Source organism: Octopus bimaculoides, chromosome 15, assembly GCF_001194135.2.
Source record: "Octopus bimaculoides isolate UCB-OBI-ISO-001 chromosome 15, ASM119413v2, whole genome shotgun sequence".
NCBI classification, from domain to species: Eukaryota; Metazoa; Mollusca; class Cephalopoda; order Octopoda; family Octopodidae; genus Octopus; species Octopus bimaculoides.
In genome coordinates this window covers 31,148,122-31,166,898 of record NC_068995.1, presented here as the reverse complement: position 1 = coordinate 31,166,898, position 18,777 = coordinate 31,148,122, and the positions used below count along the sequence as shown (strand labels likewise).

General features: G+C 36.5%; 1 protein-coding gene across 5 annotated transcripts in view; it reads left to right on the top strand.

Moving 5' to 3' along the window:
* The first annotated feature begins 211 nt into the window (after positions 1 to 211).
* Positions 212 to 18,777, top strand: part of LOC106869377 (histone-lysine N-methyltransferase SMYD3) — a 95,702-nt gene continuing 77,136 nt past the window's right edge. For 4 of the 5 annotated variants that reach the window (XM_014915101.2, XM_052973230.1, XM_052973228.1 and 1 more), the window contains exon 1: positions 218 to 1,562. The gene's annotated coding sequence lies outside the window, so the exon portion shown is untranslated. Of the gene's footprint in view, positions 1,563 to 18,777 lie in introns of all 5 variants that reach the window. The other variant, XM_052973231.1, reaches the window with a different exon arrangement.

Below are 18,777 nucleotides of genomic sequence, written 5' to 3'. Positions count from 1 at the left end.
TAACCCTAACCCTAAACACGTATTCATTTGCACACGCGGGTTAGGGTTAGGGTTAGGATCGACCACTCAAGACTAGCTAGCGCGGACGCGCGACTGCGCGTTCGGGTCCGCGCTGCTTTAGTAGTACCCCTTTTTTCTTTGGTTCCTTGGTGAGGTAATTCTAGGGGAAGTGGATAATTTGATATTTTGTAATACTTTTAATGTTTTTTTTTTCTTCCCATTAAAAATATGTTGCTAAATATAAAGTGTAGGCCAACCACAAATTTTCTTTTAATTTTAGCAAAATAAATAATTTTTCATTTTATTCCACACAATATTTAACAAAAACAATCTGAAATGTAAAATTTTGCCGTGTTTGGCAAGGATGGGCGGCTTGAATTCTTTACCATCGGTTTTTTTTCATAAACAAATTTAATTTATATCTAATCTATTATACTGATATAACAACGAGGATCAGTTATGAAAATCGCATTAATCTTAAACCTTAAATTGATTTCACACAAATCAATAGGAATTAAAGTGATTTTTGTTGGAGCGGCCTACAATTATTTCAATGCACTGCCTGAATTACGCATGAATTACTGAATTACGCATGAATTCTGGTTGTTATACGGAAAATAAGAGTCGTATGCAAGGAATTTTGTTTCCAGTCGAGAATTGTAATCAAACTGTGAATTTAAAAACATCTAGAAATAATCTATTACTCCTCTAATACATACTTTAATCTTTATTTCTTGAGCAAGAAATCTTAATTTTCGAGCGGGATATAGTGATGTCTAAGACCTGAATGTAAACGCTAACCGGTTCCTATTAAAGACCGCCTTCTGGATACTTTTCTAGGAATAAATGAAATTTTTATTCAAAATATGAACAGGAATATACTTTACAAAAGACAAAGTAATAACAGCAAAAAGAAAAGAAAGAAAAAATCATCAATGCAGCACGAAGTGCTTCTATTGGTCGCACACCACAAGGTCCAACGGAACCTACTGAGGCAAGCCAGTACGCTCACGGGCGATGGCATTGGAAAAGCCAAGCACCCTCACGAGCATCATCTGACACCTCGGTAAGGCGAGCTGCCAACGATGACAAGTACTTCACTGTTAGCGGCCCTGTCCCTCCAAACGTCTCAAACGCCACAGGTTGGAAGAAATAGTTCACTGCTAAGTCCCGATACTAGTTCTTCACTGGAATGTTACTGGAATAAAGGAAAGGCAAATGTGTCCCCAAACAGGGTTTGAAGTTAGACAGCGGAATAAGGAAATTAATTTGAAATTGAGTAACTGTAAATGCTTCAGTTATGTTTCTAATTTTCTTCATCGAAAATATACCCTTTCTCATAGGAAGAGGAAGAGGACAGGAAACAATATAGCTCTGATATCCTCTTCGTATCGTTATCGTTTATATTTTAAAATGTAAGTAAGCATATTAAAATTGAAAAAGACAAAAATGCTTGGGATAATTATCTTGTATGAAGAAATGAAAATAACCAATTAAGACGTTGGTTCCAACAATGACCAGAAGAAAACAATGACCAATTCTATCTAACTTTAAAGACATTAGTAAGTAATTTTGTTTTAATTTTTCCTCTTTCTACTAAATTATTGACTCAGTTTAAAAATTTCTCCTTCAAAATAAAATACAAATAAATTTTTAGAACTGAAAGAAATTTTTCTTCTTCTTATGAATAACCATGCCTTTTTGATTAAATTAACATTGTCTTGAAATTTATTTAAAACACAAAAAATATACAAGACTTTATAGTGAGTAATCGAAAAATTAATAACTGTTGAGAAATTGACTCAGAAATATTAAAATATTTCCGTTAAATAATCAATAATATTGATTCTTCACCGATCAATATCATCGATACAGAAACTAAGTTTATTTTTCGAAATTTCACTATTCCCCACCTCCTTTTGTAAATGTGTCATTTTAATATTTCTGAGGATTTTCTCGAAATTGCATGTTTAAACATCAAATAATAATACACAATATAGAGGCGTTGCTAAATGTCGTCTTTTTCAACAGTGTTCCAATTGTGAACCACCCCTCCCTTTCAAACACGACTGCCTTGTCTTTCTGAAGCTAAAAGCGCCCTCGTGTTTCAACCTGCATATTTTTTAAAGGACGCGTTGCCTAATATAATCCGGATTATAACTCCGCCTGAAAAATAAAGACGGGATAGCTATGGATGAAAAATTACTTTGATCAGAGCTAATCTGGGGCTAAACATAATACAAGCGACAAGTTCGTATGTATGTGTGTGTGTATACTGCTGGGGACGAACATGCTTAAAATAGCAGCTTTCTTCCTCTATAACAAACATTTTAAATAAGAGGCTGGTGGACATGGGTGGCGTGTCGTTAATAGGTTTTCTGCATAAAAAGCTGGCGGGCTATAAACAACTAATGACAGTCATCACAACCTACGAAGAATTCCATATATGGGTCCTCTCTCTCTCTCTCTCTCTCTCTCTCTCTCTCTCTCTCTCTGCTAGAAATAGCAGTTAAATCATTACTAAAACACCATCATAATCACCTGGATTAATGCTGAACAGGGCCTAAACAACAAAAACAGACTACTGTTCCATCTAGGCGATGATATAACTGCTATTTCTAGTCTATCGAATGACCACTTAAAACGATCCCTTGTTGTATACCTCCGCCACGAGTAAGTTCTGATTTTTTTTTTTTTGTTATTTTTTTTCCTATTCGATGAGTTGAGAGAAAAGGGTTGTGTTCATGACCTTTGCAAGCCTTCATAGACTGATGATTAGTTTCAGGCTATGGGAGGTGGATACACCAAGAGTAACAAGAGGTGGAAAGACAAGTAGGTTGGAGTTGCCTGAATGTTGGAGGTGTGAGAACAACCAGCCCCAAGTAATGATAGAAAAGGCAGTGAAACAAGATAGCACGTTTGTGAATCCCATTTAGCCAAGTATTTCTCATTTGACTGTGGTCTAGGATACCATGTGCATAACAGCAGTACCATCTTAGATGTGGGAGCAGTATTTCTTTGCAGGTCTCGTTTGAGCCTTGCAGAACAGCAGCAGCCATTAGGAGCTGAAATATTTTCTATCTCTGAAGAGAAGGGTCAGTTTTTGGAATGCAGTCCTAATTACCATAAAGATTTGCTTTCATCTGGAGAGATCATTGCTGATAGTGTGGCCCAGCAATGGAGCAAGTGAGAAGGCTGCAGATAAGTGCCACTCATATTTAAGGAGGAGTAAATGGGTGTTTTCTTGATGTGAGTTGGGTTTGAGATTTTTTGTTGTTGAAAGAAATAAGGTCCTTGTTTATGGAATCAACACCAGTTAGATGCGTAATGTCTAGAGTGTATTTGGATGGTGCATGTTTGGGAAAAGTTAGGAAGCAATGAAAAGATGATCGTTTTTAATTTTGGCAAACGGCTAGTCTTTCTGAAGATGGGTGGTTGATTTCATTGACCCTAGTATTTCATGTTATCAATCCCCAAAAGGATGAAATGCTAAGTTATCTTGACAGGATTTGAACTCAGAATGTAAAGAGAATTTTCTAAGACACATTGTCTGATGCTGTAATGATTGTCAATCTATTGCATTTGTGTAAAATACATCAACCAGAGTGATAGGCTGACCAACAAACTTTGTTGAAAATGATCAATTAAAGCTATAGAGTAAGGAACTGGTCTGCTGAAGAACAAATATTGTTATACTAGAGAAAGATGCCAGAACATGCATGACAATAGACATGAAAGGGAAATGAATAGAAAGAAAGATATCAGGATCTAAAGTAGGAGTTAAAATGGCTTAGGAACTGCAGAGAAGTAATAATAATTCTTGTCATAATAGGATCACTAGGTAGAGTTGGGAAAATCACCACATAGCTTTCTACTATTAACAGAACTATTAACTCTGTGACATAATATAAAGCTAGAATCCAAAGATGTGTGTTAAATATCTGAGGGTATGGGTGACAGCTTGGTGGCAAAATTATTAACATTACTGCTGTGTGAATATAGAATATTAATAATAAGGAGACGAATAGTAAAAAAGATGGGCTGCAGCAAATATTCTGCTCAATGCTACAGATTTACTTGTCAGTTGAGCATGTCTCTTTGTAGTTGACGATATATGCATCTCTGATCACAAGCAGAAGTAGTGAAGGCGCATCATAACCATGTGTTAAGAGGAATTCTCTGGGGTTTGAATAACTCACCTCTGAAAACATGGGTTCAACATCCTTAAACAACACTTATTCAAGGACCTTTTGCACGGGATGGGCTACTTAATGTGAAGGTCATGCACTGCTTATCTTGATATGAGATCACCCTGTCACGCACATATGGTTGTGATGCATGTGCCTAGTGTACCTTTATCAGACAGTGGGTCATGATGGATATAATGGGCTTCACTTTGATGGCATGCACTGCTCTCTCACTCAATAATAATAATGATAATAAAATGTAGCATGCTGGTACAGAAAGAATACAAGAAAAGACATGACAACCTAGGGAAAGTAATCCCCTGGGAGTTATGTAGAAAGCTAGGATTTGACCATCCTGATAAATGGTATGAACATTTACCTAGTAAAGTACTAGAAAGTAAGTAATATAAGATGTTGTGGATTTTTAACACTGAGACTGATAGAGTAATAGAAGCTAGAAGCCCTGATTTAGTAATAGTAGATAAAGAGAAGAGAAAGTGCCAAATAACTGACATGAGAAAGTCAACATGAGAGGTATAGAGAAAATAGCAAAGCACCTGGACCTAGCCATTGAGTTACAGAGGTGGGTAAAATGTATCCCTGTAGTTATAGGTGCATTAGGAACTATTCCTAAAGATTTGAACAAATGGATAGAGGAAATAGGCATAAAACCCAGTTTAGTACAGCTCCAGAAAACAGTGTTATTAGGGACAGCTAGGATACTTCGGAAGATTCTTGGTATCTAAGGTTACTTGTTGCCTGATGTTAGGAATTTTTCTTTTCCAACAGTCTAATCTGTTGAGCATTTATGAAATAATAATAATCCTTTCTACTAAAGACACAAGGCCTGAAATTTTGGGGGAAGGGACTAACTGATTACATTGACCCCAGTGTTTCACTAGTACTTAATTTATCAGCCCTTAAAGGATGAAAGGCAAAGTAGACCTTGGCAGAATTTGAATTCAGAACGCAACATGCATTCTTCCAGCTTGCTGCCTTAATAATAATAATAATCATCATCATTTAACATCCATTTTCCATGCTGGCATGGGTTGGACGGTTTAACTGGGGACTGGCAAGCCAGGAGGCCGCACTAGGCTCCAATCTGATCTGGCAATGTTTCTACAGCTGTATGCCATTCCTAACCCCAACCACTCTGAGAGTGTAGTGGGTGCTTTTTACTTGTCACTGGCACAGGAGCTAGTCAAGCGGCACTGGCATCGGCCACATTCAGATGGTGATTTTTACGTGCCACTGGAACCGGAGCCAGTCGGGGTGGTGTGGCTAGCATCAACCACATTCGGATGGTACTTTTTACATGTCACCAGCATGGAGAGTTAGTCAGGCGACTCTGGCAGCAATCCACACATGAGATAATAATAATAATAATTTCTTTTATTGGACACATAGTCATAGATGAATGGGACATTACAAGGCCAGACAACAATTTGTGTGGGGATTTACATAAAGGATGAGGGAAAAAAATGGAAAAGACAGTGAAATGTGATAAAAGTGTGCATAGTGTACAAAGTATGTCATAACATGAATGATGCAGTTCTCCTGATACAGGAGAAACTCCAACTAGATCCAAACAAGGAACTCCACAGATCCAGGATTATCCTGACCCTCAAAGGTATGAGCCCGCTCTCCTACTTTCCAATCTACAGGCTCATACTTAGAGTAGGGCCGTTCACTCTAACCATTTTTGCCATAGTCACCCATCTTTTCACAAATTCCCTGGAAGGTTGTTACACTTCCCCCATCACCCTCACTTTCTTTTCCAAGTGGAACATAAAAAGGGCAACGAGAGCTTGACCAAAGAGGAAGGTGTCTTTCCTCAAACTTTTCAGCCTCATCCACCACACAGCCTCTTTCACCATAGTCACCAGACAGAGAAACACTGCCTGCCCTGCCTTGTTAAAGGTGGGCTATGAGTGGATCCTCATGAGGGATTCAGCTGATAGTTAGATTCATCCCACATGTGATAACAATAGTAATAATAATAATAATAATAATCCTTTCTACTATAAGCACAAGGCCTGAAATTTGGGAGAGGGGAACTAGTCGATTACATCGACCCCAGTGCTCAACTGGTACTTATTTTAGGGACCCCAAAAGGATGAAAGGCAAAGTCAACCTCAGCAGAATTTGAACTCAGAACATAAAGACGGACCAAAAGCCACTAAGCATTTTACTTGCCATGCTAACAATTCTGCCAGCTCACAGTCTTTATAATAGTAATAATGACGGTTTCAAATTTTGGCACAAGGCCAGAAATTTTGGGGGAGGGGCTAAGTTGATTACATCGATCTTAGTGATCAACTTGTACTTATTTTATTTCTTTCTTTATTACCTACAGGGGGGCTAAACATAGAGGGGACAAACAAGGACAGACAAAGGGATTAAGTCGATTACATCGACCCCAGTGCGTAACTGGTACTTATTTAATCAACCCCCAAAGGATGAAAGACAAAGTCAACCTCGGCTGAATTTGAACTCAGAATGTAAAGACAGACGAAATACCGCTAAGCATTTCGCCCGGCGTGCTAACATTTCTGCCAACTTGCCATCTTATTTTACTTGTACTTATTTTATTGACCATGAAAGGACAAAACGCAAAGTGAACCTTGGCAGAATTTGAACTCAGAACTTACAGATGGACAAAATGCTGCTAAGCTTGCTGTCTTAACGACAGTCACAATAGTAATAATAATAATAATAATGATTTCAAATTTTGGTGCAAGGCCAGCAAGTTTATGGTGGGGTAAGTCAATTACATAGACCCCAGTACTGAACTGGTACTTATTTTATTGACCTCAAAAGGATGAAAAGCAAAGTCAACCTTGGTGGAATTTGAACTCAGAACTTTCAAATGAATGCAACACTGCTAAGCATTTTGTCTGCTGTGCTAATGATTCAGCCAGCTTGCCATCTTAACAGCAACAATAATAATCCTTTCTACTAAAGGTACAAGGCCTGAAATTTGGCGGGGCAGGGACTAATCGATTACATCAACCCCAGTACTCCACTGGTACTTAATTTATCAACTCTGAACGGATGAAAAGCAAAGTTGACCTTGACAGATTTTGAACTCAGAATGTTAAGACAGACTAAATACTGCCAGCTCATCGCCTTAACAACAACAATAATAGTAATAATAATAATGACGATGATGATGATGGAAAGTAGACATGGCTTAATGCTGCTTATTCTTTGATGAATGTCTTTAGAATTGAAGAAATATCATAGAGTTACTGTTATAAGTACAATGTACAGATGAAATTGTAAAAGAGGAAGAAAGTATGGAGGTTTTACTTGTTACACTGCGTTACATCAACCATGAAATGAAATTCTGAAAAACCTAGTTTTTATACCTCTTCTTCATCATCTAACTGTTGTTTTTATTTCTTTCTTCATGTTCTTCATCATCATCAAGTTACTATGCTCAATAACATGCTTTTTTTGTGTGCTATCATTTTCTTGCATTAACTTGCACTTTAAATGTAATGTGTGTATGTGGATGTAATGTTTACAGGAAGTTGTAATATCTATGACTTTGAATTTAATCCTTTAACATTCAAAGCAACCGAACTGGCATTCCGTCAGTTATGACAATGAGGGTTCCAGTTGATCTGATCAACGGAACAGCCTGCTTGTGAAATTAACATACATGTGGTTGAGCACTCCACGGACATGTGTACCCTTAATGTAGTTCTCAGATAGATTCAACGTGACACAGAGTGTGACAAGGCTGGCCCTTTGAAATACAGGTACTACTCATTTTTGCCAGCTGAGTTGATTGCAGCAACATGAAATAAAGTGTCTTGCCCAAGGACACAATGTGTCACAGGGAATCAAACTCATGACCTTGCAATCATGAGCCAAATACCCTAACCAATAAGCCATGTCTTCAAAACAACCATATCCCACCTAAATTTTCTACTTGTTTTATGTTCAAACTGGCCAGATCCAGCCTCTCACACCTACCTTACAATGTCATTCTAAAAGTAAGCTATCACATCATTAAAATCTTGAAGCTACAAGATAATGCATGATTAATTTAAAACCATGTGTATAAATAAGCAATTTAACACAGTAATCTGTTTGCTAAAGGGTTAAATGACAGCTTTGAAACAGCTCTCTGATGGTTCACAAATCTGTTTAAAACATGTCTCTCTTTTGTCTTTCTCTCACACACATACATATACATACATACTCTTGTATGCATACACACATTCAGTCTCTGTCACACAAACACACTCATGTACACATACGCACACACACACACACACACACACACATGCAAACACACTCTGTTTCACACATACACACACATACAAGACAGACATACACAAGTACATCACTCACACACATGCACACAACACAAATATAACACATGCAACACACACCACACACACACACACACACTCACAACACACATATGCACACAAGCTCTCTCACACACAGTTAATTGAGTTCACAGGGACAAAAACAATTATATCACCAGATTAAATGGTACAAAGCACTTTTAGGAACCACTCAACAGCTTGCAGCCCTCCTATTAGTTACCGAACTAAAGAGGTTTGGATCCTGTCAAAATTCCAACAGTTTTTTTAAGAGATAGAGTAATTTGTCTGCCATCAACTAAAAACTTCAACTATTTCATCAGAAATATTACAGTAATTTCATATCCTGGTCTATTTGTTTCACAGCTCTATGGTGGAATTTGATCTTGTGCACTTGTTCTATAACTTTCTTTTTTTTTTTTTTTTTTTTTTTTTTTTTGAAGACTTATCCACTGTTCACTTCTTGTGCATATTCTATGTACTACTGAGCTGTAGTGCACCTGAGCATCGTATACAATAAGTTCATCATTATTACCTCTGCCTTAGCGAAGGTGGCAGTATTGTTATCAGTCATGTTTGTTTGTATGATATCTCAAGAACCACTGGATGGATTTGGATGAAACTTTCAGGGACGTTTAGCCTTGTGACTAGCACAAACTGATTAGATTTTAGGACCAATCTGGTACCAGACAAGGATTCTAGATTATTTTTCCTGTTTTTTTTACTTAATTTTTGAGAGCGGCCAGGTTCACTTTTAGTATTCCCATTTGTGAGAGCAGTCGAGTTTATTTCAGATATTCGCATTTTAAAAATCATCTCCTGTTAATCATTGAGAGGATGTCAGTGTTGCCTTGGCGGAGATTTGCACTCTCCGAGTGCTCTTGTTATTATTATTTTATCTTTTTACTGGAATTTGTAGTTGAATGAACTGACGCCAGTATTTTTTTTTTTGAAGCCTGGTACTTATTCTATTGGTTTCTTTTGCTGAATTGCTAAGTTATGGGGACATGAACACACTAACACCAGTTGTCAAGCAGTGGTGGTGGTGGAGACATAAAGACACACACACACACACATATCTATATATATATATATATATATATATATACACATATATATACACGATGGGCTTCTTTCAGTTTCCATCAACCAAATCCACTCACAAGGCTTTGGTCGGCCTGAGTTTATAGTAGAAGACACTTACTTGCCCAAGGTGCCACACAGTGGGACTGAACCTGGAACCATGTGGTTGGTAAGCAAGCTTCTTACACCACAGCCATTAATTTTTAACTTCAGGTTGACTGTGGCTTTGTCACTGAAATGTGGTAAATGGGAACTGTACAGAAACCTTACAGAACACTTCTACCTCTGTGTGTGTAAGTTGTTGGCCAGAGATCTATTCATGGCTGTACAGTTAAGAGATTCACTTTGCAATCATCACGTAGTTTCAGGTTCAGTACTACTATGCAGCACTTTGGGTAAATGTCTTCTAGCCCCAGGTCAACCAATGCCTTACAAGTGAAAGTTAGTTAATAGAAACTAAGTGGAAGCCTATTGTATGTGTGTTTATCCCCACAATTTACTGGTTCAGCAAGTGAGACTAATAGAATATCCAATCCTGTCTGTCTATACCAGGACTGGCCAACTCAAATTACATTGCGGGCCACTTTAAAAATAAAGATTTTTGAGGGCCACTTGTATACTGACAAAATTGAAAGCATTTTGCTTTCTCATGCTATTATTACACTAATGCCTGAATGATCGTTGATTCAACATGAAATATTATCATTGCAAAATCAGTAGAAATCTTTCTTTTTTACTTTTCATTCCAATCTTTAATTTTTCATAAAACTTTTAAAATGTTTGTTTAAATAAACCCATTTCAAGAAAGTATCAAGCAGGCCGCAAGATGAAAGTCTGCGGGCCACATGTGGCCCGCGAGCCTCAGGTTGGCCAGCCCAGGTCTATACACACCCATACATTTATTGTGTCAACGTTAGTATCTTGCTTTTATATATATACATACCCACATATTTAATATATGAGGAGCAATACTGATCTCTCTCTCTCTCTATGTATGTATATCATCATCATCATCATCATCATCATCGTTTAACGTCCGCTTTCCATGCTAGCATGGCTTGGATGATTTGACTGAGGACTGGTGAAACCGGATGGCAACACCAGGCTCCAATCTAATTTGGCAGAGTTTCTACAGCTGGATGCCCTTCCTAATGCCAACCACTCAGAGAGTGTAGTGGGTGCTTTTACGTGTCACCCGCACGAGGGCCAGTCAGGCGGTACTGGCAACGGCCACGCTCAAAATGGTGTCTTTTATGTGCCACCCGCACAAGAGCCAGTCCAGGGGCACTGGCAACGATCTCGCTCGAAAATCGATCTCGCTCGAAAATACGATCTCGAGATATATATATATATATATATAGTGAGAGAGAAAGACCTACATTTAATAATCCTGATTTAATTATAAATTAAATCTGTAGATTTTTTGCCTTCAGTTAAATTAGCTGAATAGACAGGGCAGTGGATAGCAAGTGAAAAGATTTTTTGAGGTTCAAATCTTATCATTGACACAGTGTTCTTGGTCAAGACACTTAACCCTTCTGTTACCATATACCTGTTGAAATATACTGCCTTTATTTCACTTAATTTTGTAACTAATGGTTTTGTAATATAACTTGGTCACTATTTAGCTGGTGTTTGGTACATAAATTGACATGCAATTTTGATGGAAGATTTTGATTTTCATAGAACCAGAAGAATCTCGGACAGGTTGGTGTCCAGAAGGTTAACTTTTAAGTATACCTTATTGAAAATTGGTAGAGAAACCGGACACAGTGTTGCAACATCTCACTGCACCAACCAGTTACTATTCTAAACTTAACAAGTGGTTTCTTTAGTTTGCTCCTTCCAATATGTATTTAGCTTGGAGTGAGAAAAAAAAACTAAACTCCACCAAGATGATTTTTACATATAGGCATGGGCATGACTGTGTGGTAAGAAGCATGTTTCCCAACTACATATCTCCAGGTTCAGTCCCACTGTGTGGCATCTTGGGCAAGTGTCTTCTACTATTGCATCAGGCTCACCAAAGCCTTGTGAGTGGGTTTTGTAGACGAAAACCAAAAAAAGCCTGTTAAATATATATATATGTGTGCGTTTGTGATTTGTGTATGTGTTTGTTCACAACCACCACTTGACAACCGATGTTGGTGTGTTTACATCCCCCATAACTTAGCAATTCAACAACAGAAACCAATAGAATAAGAACCAGGCTTTACAAAGAAAAAATATGCAAGTACTGAGGTCGATAAGTTTGACTAAAATGCTTCAAGGCTACCATGGCTGCAGTCTAATGACTGAAACAAGTAAAAAATATATGATGAAAAATAATAATAAAATTTCCAATGGTCCTCAAACAACACAGTTGACTTAAGGAACTCAACATCCACTTAGTAATATAGAATCCACCTAAATAGTTACTACATGGTAATAAATGACTTAACAAACTGCACCTTAGAAAATACTATCTCTGAAACTTAACAAACTTATGAATATCTAAATGGTTATCACATAACATGTACAAGTTTAATAAACTCTTTTGTCTTTTACTTGTTTCAGCCATTCTGGGGCACTGCCTTGACAAACTTTTAGTTAGATGAATCGACCCCAGGACTTATTTTATTTTTTTTGCTAACCCTGGTACTTATTCTTATTCCTTTGCCAAACCACTAAGTTACAGGAACATAAACACACCAACACTGATTGTCAAGCTGTGGTGGGAGACAGATGCACGCACACGCGCGCGCACACACACACACACACACACACACGATGGGCTTCTTTCAGTTTCTGTCTGCCAAATCCACTGTAAGTAGAAGAAACTTGCCCAAGGTTACACTCAGTGGGACTGAACCTGAGACCATGTGGTTGGGAAACGAGTTTCTTACCACACAGCCATGCCTGTGCTTATGAATAGTTTATACTCTTAACCAAAACTAAATCTTCCCTCTCTATAGTTTCATAAATTTGCTTTCTCCACTTTCACTTTCCCAATTTTCATAAAACTTCCAAATTTTACCGTTTCACTCTCAGGGAGATTTGACTTCAGATCAGTCTTATAAGCTAGATCTAGTTGAGCAATATTTTTGGACAAAATTTAATGTAAATGGTTGTTGTTGTTGTTGTTATTAGCATTCTAAGTTCAAATTCCAATAATGTCAACTTTGTCTTTTATCCTTTCGGAGTTGATAAAATGAGTACCAGTTGAGCATTGGGGTTGAAGTAATCAACTTATCCTCTCCCCGAAAATTGCTGGCTTTGTGCCAAAATTCAAATTCATCATTATTATTAAGGCGACAAGATGACAGAATCGTTAGCATGCCAGGCAAAATACTTAGCGGTATTTTGTTTGTCACTACATTCTGAGTTCAAATTCCGCCGAGGTCAACTTTGCCTTTCATCCTTTTGGAGCTCAATAAATTAAGTACCAGTGAAACACTGGGGTCGATGTAATTGGCCAGTCCCCTCCCCAAAAATTTCAGGCCTTGTGCCTTTAGTAGAAAGGGTTATTAAGGTGACATGCTGGCAGAATTGTTAGCTTGCTGGATAAAATCTAGAAGCACCTTAGTGATGGAATTTGGCAATCGTATACAAAAGTTAAGAACTCATCTATCTTCTATTATTATTATTATTATTATTATTATTATTATTATTATTATTATTATTATTATTATGGCACACTGACTGAATCATTAGCAGCATTTCTTCTGGGTTTTTACATTCTGAGTTCAAATCCTGCCAAGGTCAACTTTCCCTTTCATCCTTTTGGAGTTGATAAAATACCCATCAAGAAATCCATTGTGAGAATCATCTCACACCTTCTTTCCGCCGCCTGAGAAGCAAAGGCAGTTTTTCTCTGTATGGTGGCTATGGTGAAAGAGGTGGTGTGGTAGTCAAGGTTGAAAGGACTGCAAACTAGCACCTTCTTCTCAGCCAAACTCTCATCAACTTTTCCAAATTTCACCTGAAAGCGAGGGTGGGGAGGAAAGCATCCCTACCCTGTAAATTCTTTGAAAACTGAGTCAGATTAGTAAAACTAGTTTGAGTAAACAGACTGCTCTGCACAAATGCCTGCATGTAGGAAGATAATGTCTGAGAGAGGGCACCTGCCTTCATGTTTAGGGTGATCCAAGTTTTGTGGGGTTTTCCTCAAGTAGCCCTTGATAGTGTCCACCCCTCCCCCATTGAGGAATTTTGTTTTTGTTATTTCTTTTTTTTGCATGTAAACCTCACCCACTATGTCTCTACTTTGTCCCTTCATACTGCCCTTGTTTGCTTTGCTCCCTTGTTGCTAATAAAGAAATTATTATTTATTATCTGCTATTTTAATATTGGTTTCATATTCTGGTGCAAGACCAGCATTTTTGGGGAGAGGTTAAGTTGATTACCAGTTGAGTTCAGAGCTCAACTGGTACTTATTTTATCAACCCCACAAGCGGATGAAAGGTGAAGTCAACTTCAGTGGAATTTGAACTCAGAATATGCAGACAGATGAAATATTGCTAAGGTTCTGCCTGCTCTTGCAACTCTTCCACTATTTTTATATTAATTCATTCCTTTCTGCTATTACTTATTTTACTCACATATGGCAAACAAAGACAATAAAATGTATATCAATAACAAAAAGACAACCAATTCTGAGTGAAATGTCAGCTTAGATTCTGTCTTCTCCTTTCTATTTGAATATCTTTAAATGTAGTGAAGAAGCCTCACCTAAGCAGTAACACTGAAGTGGTAGTTGCCATGAAATACATCATTGAGTGACCACCAGAAATAAATACTTCTATTCAGGAAGTGATAGTCAATGACAATAAAAGGATTGGCAGAGGAGAATTTTCAATTACAGTTAATTGTAACTAAAAACAATTCAGAAAAATCTAGAAGCAGATTATTTTCTATGCTATGATATTCTCTAGAAAGATGTCACCACCACTTCCCTATGTCCGCCTTCAGGTTTTTATGAATCATTAAAAAAAATATTGTAACATTGGAGATGTAACTTGTTTGTCTTGCAAATAACTGAGGTTGTGTGTCAAAATTGAAGTAATTCTATTTTAACCATTTAAAAAACACAGAAATCTTGTTTAATTCAATTTTCATCTATTTTGTGACATGTCAAACTTTCCATTATACTACCATGACCTGGTGGTGACTGGCACAGGTTTGCTGTGGAACCATGCCAATGACCAGGTCACTGATGACTGAAAATGGCTCTTCCTTGATGCAGAAAGTTTGGGAAGCCAAAGTGTGATCTGTATAACTATACTGTAGTATGAAATAGAAACTTAGTCCCTATATGATGGCATATAGCAGGGGGACAGCGATTTTCTTTGTTCTCCTTGGATGTGAAAGGAGTAACTCATTCCATTAACAAACTCCAGTATTCTTTAAAAAAAACAAAAAAAAAACAGCCTTCATTGGATTAAACACAAAGTGTATTTATAGTAGAACATATACGTATGTGTTACTGCATATAAATACCAATTTTCTATGTATATTATATATATACACTCACACTTTATACGTACATGTATTATATACTCTCACACTATTTGCTGTGTATACATACTGTCAACAGTTTTATATGTATATTATGTATATATACACTTACATTGTTCTTGTTTGTGTGTGTGTGGTGATTGCTGCTTATTGACTGAAGAGGACATCTCTGTTTAAATTTCTGTCTCTAAATTCTGTATGATCATGCTTGCACAAACGGCAGCTTCTGCTTTGTATACTTCCCTGCAAGTATGGTGACTCTGTGATGGGTTTTTGACCAGCTCTGCAGGTACATTTTCATATATTTTTATATGCCTCTTTAGACTTCTCGTAGACCTACAAACCGAGTCACAAAATGGATGTACTTTGTTTTGGTCTTGGAGGGAGTATGTTCTTATATGAGTCTTGATTTTTGTCCCCTGCCATGTGACTGTTCATAGCTAACTAATCCAGCAGTTGATAAGAATTGGTGGTTACAGAGAACAACCATGAATCCTCTTTCAAAATCACTTGGCAGATGTTCATGCTTTCAAATAGTCTTTTATTTTTACATCTTGACTTTTGTTCTATTCGAATGTTTCACAACTTTTGCTGATTGTACCAAGCCACTTTTTGTCCAATGCAAGTGTTTACCTTTATCACATCTTTATATCTCTTCCGGGGTTTATATTGCAGGTGTTTATTTAATGTTAGTTCATCATAAAGTAATTGCTTAAGAATCCTTGTCTCATCCATCCTAATTAGATGATCTGACTAGCACATTTCATTCAAAATAATGACTTTTTTTCAATGCTGGGCATATTGGTGTTTTCCAGAACAATCATGTCTAGGGTTTTTATCTGCCATTTTATCATTAGTTTGTGCCTTAAACAGTTTTGATGGAATCTTTCAAGTGATACCATGTAATGGCTCATGTTTCTGAAGCATACAGAAGACAGCTTAAAGCAACTCTCATAGATAGAAAGCTTTGTGGCAAAAGTAATTCCTTTATCCTTCCACATTCATATTTCAAGATAGCTGAAAGCAGTGATTGCTTTTGCATTCCTTTGATGAATTTCATCATCTAAAGGTCCATCAGATCATATTAAGGATCTAAGATATACAAAACTCTCGATGACTTCCAACCATCTTCCATTTATCCTGAACTTAGGCCACACATAAGCTTCTCCAGGTGGTGTGACATTATTTTAATCTTTGCTAGAATAAAAGTGAGTTCAAACTCAGTCCATTAACAATTACCTATCTGGTTCTGAATGAACCACCAAGTTGACATCATCAGCATATGGCAATTGACCCAAAAGCTCCTCCAAAACCTTTAGATTTGAATCTTAACCAATTCAGAAAAAATACTTTACTAGAGGTTCAGAGCCTTAAACACCAACAGTGTATTCTTGAAAGGCATAAGCAATAGCAACAGCCAAATAGATGGAGAAAAGTATAGGAGTATGTTTCTTTGCTTCACACCATTATCAATTGAGGTATACCTTTCCTAGCACTTGAGTTACTATTGCTGTTCTTCATTCAGGGTTAGTGGATTTCTATAAATCCAACAGGTTTTACACATTCCATGAACCAAATAGCATCTTAGGCTTTTTCATATAAAATAATTATTCATCCTCTTTAATGAGCTGCCATCAACTGCAGGCTGCTGACCAGCATTAAGTGAATAGAGGGTTTTTTAGATCACCTTTCTAGATCTCTTCCTTAACAGAGTAAGCAGCATTCTCCTAAAAAGAGGACTGCTTAGATACATGAAGCTTCCCTAAAAAGAGTGCATGCTCTGAAAAAACTCAATGATGTTAAGATATATCTCACTGAATATAAATTTCATTATTCCTACATGATCAACTAGAAAAGTTTCCTTTTGAAAAGTTGTATCTTAAGTTGAAATTTCAAGAATCATTGCTGAAAGTTTTGATATTTTGAATTATGTCCAAGAAACCAAAAAGTATATCTGTGTTACTTAGAGTTGATTATTTATCTGCATCTAGAAAGTTCCTTTCTGGACCACAGACCTGGACAAGGTTTGTTAAAGACCAACAATTGTCCATGCAGCAAGTCTCCTTTCTCTCCATGCCACTAATGTCATCCAAATGAAAGGTAAGCACCAATACAGCTTGATACAAATGTTGTTGTCACAGATGAGCTCAGAACGTAAAGAAACAGAATAAGTACAAGACATTTTGTCCCGTACTTTAATAATTCATCAATGAAGTACCTTAGAATGTTTATAACCTCACTAAACACACAACAATAATGTAGAGGAACAGCACAAATACCAGCCAGTCAATCATTTATGGTAGTTAGAATCTCTATCAGTTCTATCCGAGTTGAAACCACATTTTGTCATGTCTTTGAAAGAGTATTGTTATGTAACATGTTTTGGAGGCATATCAATGAATTCTTTATCTTTACCTCTTTTTCTAGAATATTGGTGAATCTTCCGCTTTACATGTATATTTATTATTGATGTAATTATATATACTAGCTAGACCCGTGAAAAATTTACAGAAAACAAAAAAATGTAAGAATCTGTAAAGTGTACTGGTGCCATGAGAAATGTTTATATATTATTACCGTCTGTCTTTACGTTCTGAGTTCAAATTCTGCACAGATCGACTTTGCCTTTCGTCCTCTCTGGGTCAATAAATTAAGTATCAGTTATGTACTGGGGTCGATCTAATCGACTGGCCCCCTCTCCACAAAAAATTCAGGCATAGAAAAGTATATTGTGACAGTTACAGAATATAGAAAGTAATGTAACACCAATGACTATATAACCCAACCAAAATATCTTGGTTACACAGACAGAAACGGAATAACTGTTTTAACCTTAAAATACATTGTGCATATTCAAAGAACCTTAATGTACAGATTGAAATGCAAAAGAATGAAATAATAAATGGATTTATGAATGAAAGTTTGGTAATTAGATTTATTTCCACCATGCGACACTTATTATTGCAAACATGTTTTAACTAACCTAAACTATACACACACACACACACACACACGTGCACACACACGCACACACACACACACACACACACACACACACACACACACATATATGTCTCGAATTGTAGTTGTAATTCATAGCGGCCAGCCTTGTCATATTCTGTGTGAGGCTGAATCTCCCTGAGAACTATGTTAATGTTATGCATGTCTGTGGAGTACTCAGCCATTTGTGAGTTAATTTTATCGTCATGTGGTAATGAAAAGTGAAATTGACATCCAGTATTTGCTGTGTGTATGTATCTATCTATATATATGTATATATATGAATATATATATATGTATGTATATATATATGAATATATATATATATATGTGTGTGTATATATGTATGTGTGTATATATATATGTATGTATATATATATGTGTGTATGTATATATATATGTGTGTATGTATATATATATGTGTGTATATATGTATGTATATATATATGTGTGTATATATGTATGTATATATATATGTATGTATATATATGAATATATATATACATATGTATGTATATATATGAATATATATATATATGTATGTATATATATGAATATATATATATATATGTATGTATATATATGAATATATATATATATATGTATGTATATATATGAATATATATATATATATGTATGTATATATATGAATATATATATATATA